Below are 8,417 nucleotides of genomic sequence, written 5' to 3' on the forward strand. Positions count from 1 at the left end.
AGATAGATATGCATGGCTTAGATTTTTTTGCCCTGAGGCAGGGACATGTATGTCTGCTCGTTGCCTGAGATGCCCATGGTGGAAGATGCAGTGGGCGACAGCAGGAGGGATGGTGAGTGGACAGGCCTCCTCTATGGGGAGGTGCAGAGAGGAGGTGGCGGTGCCACTCACAGGCCCAGTGCTTCTCTCATTCTTATGAAAAAGAAAAGCTGGAAGAGAAAGAGACAGCCAGGGATGTGTGAATAGAGGAATGACCTGTGACCAGTAGCAGAAGGGGGACCAGCAGGAGGCTGGGCCTTAGGAGAAACCAAGCCTGCTAGAATACTGATCGCAGACTCCCTCCTCCAGAACTGTAAGGAAATGCATTTCTGTTAAGCTATCATGCTGAAGTATTTTGTGATGAGAAGGTAACACACCATGGGGCTGGGGACAAAACTGAATATGTTTCAGCTACAGGGAAGCCAGCTTCCTAAGTCTGCAGATCTCAGGCCTTCTTGTTACAGAATATGTTCATTCCAAAGTAGCCTGACATAGAATCCTCTCCTTATACATCTGTTTGTTCCCCCTCACTCTCTGGATAATATAGTTTCTCTCTCTTGCTCCAGCTACCCTTCCACCCAACTTTCTCTCTCCAGAGCCAGCAGTATTCTACAAAACTCTAGATATGGGAACTAAAGCATGTCACATGTGTTGTGTGTCTGCATGTAGAGTCCAAGAAGAGAGATGTATGTTGTGTTAGCATACCTCAGAGAAATAGAACCAACATGGTGTGAGTGTGTGTGTGAAAGCGTGTGTGCACGTGTGGTGTTTCTGTGTCTGTTTGCTCCATGTGTAGGCACTTGCACACCATGTGTATTTGAGAGAAAAAGAGAGATATCAGGGAATTAGCTCATGCAATTATGGAGGCTTGGAAAGAACCAAATCTAATAAAGTAGGCTGACAGGCTAGCCACACAAGAAAGAGAAATATTTAAGTCCAAAGGCCACTCACTAATAGAATCTCTTCTTGTTTCTTGTGCTGAAGAGGTTAGTCTTTGTTTTGTTTTGGACTTTAACTGAGATGAGTTAGTTGTGATGATAAAACCTACTCATCATCAGATGGTAATCTGCTTTACTCAAAGTTCCTTGCCTTAAATGTTAATCTCCAAAAACATATTCATATACAAAGTTCTGCTAAATAGAAGGAATAAATTTGACTCTATAGCACATATATAATCCACTAAAATGGTAGCTGTGGCCAGTAATATACATATCAAGGTAAGTAAGAAAGCAAATTTCAAATGTCATACCACAAAAATGATAATTAAACAAGGTGATGAATTTGCTAATAAGCTCAATTGAACTCAGCCCACATTGTTTGGACATATCAAAAGTTCATATTGTATCCTATAAATGTATACAATTATGACTTGTCAATTTGAAACAATGTTGGGCTGAGGATAAAACTCAGTGGTAGATCACTTATTTAGCATGCCTGAATGCATTTAATCCCTAACACCACAGTAATAATCATAATACCTATGATAATATTTTTAAATTACTAATGTTTAAGAATTAATTTCATAGAATCATCCAGAAAAATATTTGAGCAAATGTCTGTGCAATATGGCCTAGATAACATGACAAAATTGACTCATTTCTTCCTTGTTCTAGTTGCTTTACTCTATTCTCAGTGAGCTAAGTAGAACTTCAATGTCTAACAAAATCAACTGTAGCCAAAGTATGTAATGTGCAATATGGAAATCTTGTGATGAAACTCCTTACTGTGTGCAATTCAATAAAGGCCAAATAAACCAGGGGTTGAGGGAGGAGAAAGACCCAGAAAGCACATACTGTATATTCAATTTGTATAAAACTATGTTTGTTTATTTATTGATTTATTTTGCCACTCTTAGAGACTGAACTCAGGGCCTGGATGGTATTCTTGAGCTTTTTTCTGCAAGGTTAGTATCCTACCATTTAAGCCACAGCTCCACTTCAAGATAAGAGTCTTACTGGCTTTATTGCCCACGTCTGCTTCAAACCTTGATCCTCAAATCTCATGCTCCTGAGTAGCTAAGATTACAGGCATGAACCACTGGTAATCTCTATAAAACTGTATTTGAAAAAAAGAAATGACCAAGAAAATGAGGATATCCAAGAAAACATGGAGAAGAAGATAGAAACATTATATACCTCATTAAAAGATGAAGTTAACACTTTGAGAATTGATAGAAACAAACAGCTAGAAAACATGAAAGGCTCTATTTCCCATTTACAAAGCACAGTTGAAAGCATGAGAATAGAATAAGTGAAATAGAAAACAGAATGTCACAAATTGAGGATAAGACAGAGGAATTTGAATAAAACAAAATCAAAGACATACTCAGAACATACCAGAGATTCAAGAATTGGCAGATTCAGCCAAAAGATCAAATCAACATACCATTGGAATAGATGAGGTAGAAGAATTCAAAACTAGAGGCATTGAAACCTATTTAACAAAAATTTAAGGATACAATGAGATATAACAATGAGATGTACAAAACACTATGTTGAAAACAAACTTTACAACTTGGGGGGGGGCAGGAAGGGAGGAGTTGGAGAGGTGGGGAGGGAAGGAAAAACAAAAGAAGAAGAACAATGCTGGATAGGAAATGTACTCATTACCTTACTCATATAACTGTAACCCCTCTGTACAGTATTTTTATAATAAAAACATACACACAAAAAAGAAAACCTATTTAACAAAATAATAACAGAAAGCTTCCCCAATCTGACAGAGGCATACAGAAATACAAGCAGAAAGAATACTTCTTGACACATTGTAAAGAAAACTTTGAGCTGAGCACCAGTGTGGCTCATATCTGTAATCCAAGCTACTCAGGAGACTGAGAACTGAGAATCGTGGTTTGAAATCAGCCTGGACAGGAAATTCCTGAGACTCTTTTCTTTTTTTTTTTTAATCTTTCTCATGGTCTTTTTTTTTTTTTTTGGTCAAGGTGATGTATAGAGGTGTTAGTTACAAAAGTAAGGTAACAAGTATATTTCTTGTCAAATTTGTTACCCCTTTCCTCATTTTTCTCCTACTGTCCCTCCCTCTCCTCAAGCCCCCCCAAGTTGTACAGACAGCATACTGTCTTGTGTATGTTGCTGTTTCATTGGTTCCCCCTTGTCCTTTGTCTCACCATTCTGTTGTTCCCCTCATCTTCCCTAATTCAAATAAACATATATACAATACTAAGGTACCAAAATCAAATACAGTGACAACAGGGGATATACCGTAGGGGGGAAAACATACAAAAGAAACAAGAAATCACATAGCACATTAAAAACAACAACAACAAACCTCTTATGTCCATGTCTTAGAGTTCATTTCACTTAGCATCCTTTCATATGGTCATATGTACATAGCTATTGAGTTATTCTGCTCATCTGTTAAGATTATCCTAGATTAATATCTTAGATATTAATTATTGCAAATAAGGGAAACCAAGAAGATCAATAGAAAGCCCACAGATTGGGACAAGATCTTCACTAGCCATACAACAGACAATGGCCTCATATCTAAAATACACTTAGAACTCAAAAAATTAAATCCCCAAAACAAATCCTCAAAGAAGCACAACCGCCCCATTAATAAGGGGGCAAAAGACTTAAAGAGACTTCTCTGAAGAAGTAATAAGAATGGCCAATAGACACACAAAGAAATGCTCAACATTTTTGTTGTTGTTGTTGGTCATGGGGCTTGAACTCTGGGCTTGCGCGCTGTCCCTGCGCTCTTCAGCTCAAGGTGAGCGCTCTACCACTTGAGCCACAGCACACTTCCAGTTTTCTAGTGGTTTATTGGAGATAACAGTCTCACAGACTTTCCTGCCCGGTCTGGCTTTGAACTGAGATCCTTAGATCTCAGCTTCCTGAGTAGCTAGGATTACAGGCATGAGCCACCAGCGCCCGGCTAAATGTTCAACTTCTGTGGCCATAAAAGAAATGCAAATCAGCAGGATGTCGGAGTTTCACACCTGTAATTCTAGCTAAATGAGATTCAAAGCCAGCCTGGACAGGAAAGTTCAAGAAATTCTTATCTTCACTTAACCACCAGAAAATCAGAAGTGGTGCTGGGGCTGAAGTGGAAGAGCACTAGCCTTGAGCTGAAGCACTGAGGGACAGGGCCCAGGCCCAGAGTTCAAGCCTCACGACCACAAATAAAAAAGAAAAGAAAAGAAATGCAAATCAAAGCAACATTGAGATTCCACCTCACCCTAGTTAAAATGGCTATAATCAAGAAATCTAATAACAGCAGATGCTGGAGGGGATGATCAAAAGGGAATGCTAATGCACTGCTGGTGTAGTATGGAGGAAAGCAGTATGGAGGGTCCTCAAAAGATTACATACACATAGAACTCCCCTATTACCCAGCAATCCCACTTCTGGGTATTTACCCAAATGATTGCAAACAAGGCCATACTAAAGCTACCAGCACAACTATGTTTATTGGAGCATTATTCACCATAGCTAAGATATGGAACTAATCCAGATGTCCTCAGTAGATGATTGGATCAAGAAAATGTGATAGATATAGATATAGATATATAGTTATAGACAGACAGACAGGTAGATAGACAGATAGAGAGACATAATGGAATTCTATGCTTCCATCAGAAAGAACGACACCTCCCTGTTTATTAGGAAATGGAAGGAGTTGGGGAAAAAAATCATATTAAGTGAAGTAGGCCAGCCCCAAAGAAACATAGGTCCCATGGTTTCCCTTATTTTCACTAATTAGTATACATCTAGGATAATCCTAGCAGATGAGCAAAATAGGTCAATAGCTATGTACAGATGACCATATAAGATGACACTAAGTGAAATGAACTCCAAGACATGGACACAAGAGGTTTTTCTTTGTCGTTGTTGTTTTTAATGTGCCATGAGACTCATTTCCAATTAACCACCAGAAAACCGGAAATGGCACTGTGGCTCCAAGTGGTAGAGTGCTAACCTTGAGCAAAAGAGCTCAGGGACAGTGCCCAGGCCCTAAATTCAAGCCCCACAATTGACAAAAAAAAGAAAGAAAGAAAGAAAGAAAAGAAAAGAAAGAAAATTTTGGACTTAAATAAAAAAAGATTAATTTCATATCAAAAAGGGAACTTTATTACAATGGAAAGATTACCATTACTGCAGATTTCTCTGCACAAACTCTCAATGCAAGAAGAGCATGAAGTGTTATACTTCAAGCTCTATATGACAATAATTGCCAACCCAAACTGATGTGAAGTTAATATTCACAGTTGATAGAAAAACAAAATATTTCATGATGAACAAAAACTGCAGAGTTTCATGAACAATAAACCAGCACTACAAAGAATACTAAGGGAAACATACAATCTGAAGAAAGTAGGCAAAGTCAAGGAAACATAGCAATGAATAAAAATCACAAAAAAAGACTGGTTTAGTAAACACAAGAAGAGGAAAGAAGTAAAAGGCAGTAAGCATGACATATTGCTCCATAGTAATATTAAAATCAGTGGGCTCAACTCCCCAACCAGAAGACATAGAGTAGAATTTTGAGTCAAAAAGAAAAAAATCCAACCATGTGTTGTCTCCAAGAAACTTATCTCACAGTAGCAAATAAACACAAATTCCCAGTGAAGGGGTAGAAAAAGATCTTTTGTGTAAATGCATCCTTCAAGAAGGCTAGATTAGTCATACTGTTATCTGATAAAATAGACTTCTCATTAAAATCAGTACAAAGAGACAAAGAAGGCCATTACATATTAATAAAAGAATGTTTCACTAAGAGGAAATCAGTCATTAATATTTGTGCACTGAACAATGGACCACCTAAATACATTAAACACTGCTAGACTTACAGAACATGATAGATTCCAACATAATAGTAGTGGGAGACATTAACATTCCATTCTCACCCACCCAGACAGATCAATCAAACAAAAAAAACCAGCAAAGATGCTTCTGAATTAAAAGACACCATAACCCAAATGGACTTAATAGACACCTGCAGAGTATTTCACCCAACAATCACCCAATTCACATTCTGCTCTGCAGCCCATGAAACTTTCCAAGGTTGTGGTACTCACTATACACTATATTAAAATGAACTATACAACTTGTGGGTGGAGACAGGAGGGAAAAACTAGGAGAGAGTGAAGGAAAGCATGACATTGCCCAAAAATGTCCAAGAAATGTACTCATTATCTGATTCGCATAACTCTAAACCCTCTGTACATCCCTTGTATAATAACTATTTTTAAAACTCTTTTTCAAAGCCAGATGCTGGTGGCTTACACCTGTAATCCTAACTACTCAGGAGGCTAAGATCTAGGGATTGCTGTTCAAAGCCAGCCCAGCCAAAAAAGTTCCCATCAGACTCCTATCTCCATTTAACCACTCAAAAAAGCACTGTGGCTCAACTGGTAGAGCATAAGCCTTGAGTACAAAGAGGCTCAGGGAAGCACCCAGCCCCTGTGTTCAAGGTCCACAACCAATAATAATTAGTTTTTTAAAAAATGAGCCTATTCCAAGTAGAGAGATGCCTTAAAATAGACATCAGTTTTCAAAGACAAAGTAAAAAATGTAAAATAGATCATAAATTATTTTTATATTGATTTTACTTGGAAATGAAAATTTGGGGGAATACCTTGAATTTCCTGCTTTCCTATGGCCACGATACCAATTATTACAAACTCAGCATAACACAACACAAATTCATCATGGATATTCTATAGAACTATAGTTCAAAAGTCTGAGACAGGACTCAGGGGCCAGAATGAACATACTATGGTGTGGCTCCTGGGTGCTCTGGATGAGAACATACTACTTTTTTGTTTTTTTTCCAGCTTCTTGAGGTGCCTGAATTCCTTAGCATGTGGCCCCTTCATTCCATCTTTACTGCCAGTTATATCATTTATTTTACCTCCTCTATTCTCACCTCCTCTATACCTCAGCCCATAGCTAAGGAAGTTCTTCGTGTGTGTGTGTGTGTGCATATGCATGTGCGGCGTGCATTGTGTTATGTTCTGTTTTGTTGTTGTATTTTGTTTTGTTTGATAGGACCTTTTTTAATATATATTTTTATTGTAAAGATACAGTACAAAGGGGTTACAGTAATATAAGATAATGAGTACATTTCCTATAGAGCATTGTTACCCACTCCTTATTCTTCCCCTACCATCCCTTCCCTCCCCACCTCCCCAACTCCTCCACACCCACACCCACCCCAAGCTGTAAAGTTCGTTTTCAACATAGTATCTTGTACACCTCATTGTTAGAATGGGTCAACCTGTATCCACGTTTCAGCATTTTATTATTTCCCTTCCCTTCCCCAAATTAGAAAAACATATATACGCCCGGCGCTGGTGGCTCACGCCTGTAATCCTAGCTACTCAGGAGGCTGAGATCTGAGGATCGCGGTTCAAAGCCAGCCCTGGCAGGAGAGACCGTGAGACTCCTATCTCCAATAAACCACCAGAAAACCGGAAGTGGCGCTGTAGCTCAAGTGGTAGAGTGTTCGCCTTGAGCTGAAGAGCTGAGGGACAGCGCCCAGGCCCAGAGTTCAAGTCCCACGACCGACCAAAAAAAGAAAAACATATATACAAGACACAGGGCACCGGAATCAAATACAGTGAAAACAGGGGTTATACCATGGAGGAAGAACATATAAAAGGAACAGAAAACACATAATAAGTATATTAAAAACAACATCAACAAAGGTAAAACCTCTTGTGTCCCAAGATAGAGCCTTTTTTACATAGACAAGGCAGGCCTCACACTCATTTTTTTTGAATACTTTTTTTTATTGTAAAAATGCTGTACAGAAGGGTTACAGTTATCTGAGCCAGGTAATGAGTACATTTCCTTTGAGCATTGTTGCCTCCTCCTTTGTTTTCCTCCTAGCATCCCTTCCCTCCCATCTCTACAACTACCTCCCCATCCCCCGCCAAAGTTGTAAAGTTCATTTTCAACATAGTATCCTGTACATTTCATTGTTACAATGGGTCAACCTGTATCCTTATTTAAGCATTTTGCTTTTTCCCTTCCCCTCCCAGAATTAGAGCAGGGTATATACAAGATGCAGGGCACCGACATCAAATACAGTGAAAACAGGGGTTATACCCTGGGGGAGGAACATACAAAGAAACAAACAAATCACATGGTAACTTTAAATGTTAGAAACAATAGCAAGAAAGAAAAAAGATATTTGTGTCCCTATCTTAGGGCTCATTTAGTTTAACATCATCTTATATGGTCATATGTACATAGATTTTGGCCTTTTCTGCTTGTCCTACACATGTACTAGTTATTACAAATAAGAGAAACCATTGGACCTATGTTTCTTTGGGCCTGGCTTACTTCACTTAATATAATTTTTTCCAAATCTTTCCATTTCCTAACAAATGGGGCAATGTCATTCTTTCT

Source organism: Dipodomys ordii, unplaced genomic scaffold (genome assembly GCF_000151885.1).
Source record: "Dipodomys ordii isolate 6190 unplaced genomic scaffold, Dord_2.0 Scaffold3, whole genome shotgun sequence".
NCBI lineage: Eukaryota > Metazoa > Chordata > Mammalia > Rodentia > Heteromyidae > Dipodomys > Dipodomys ordii.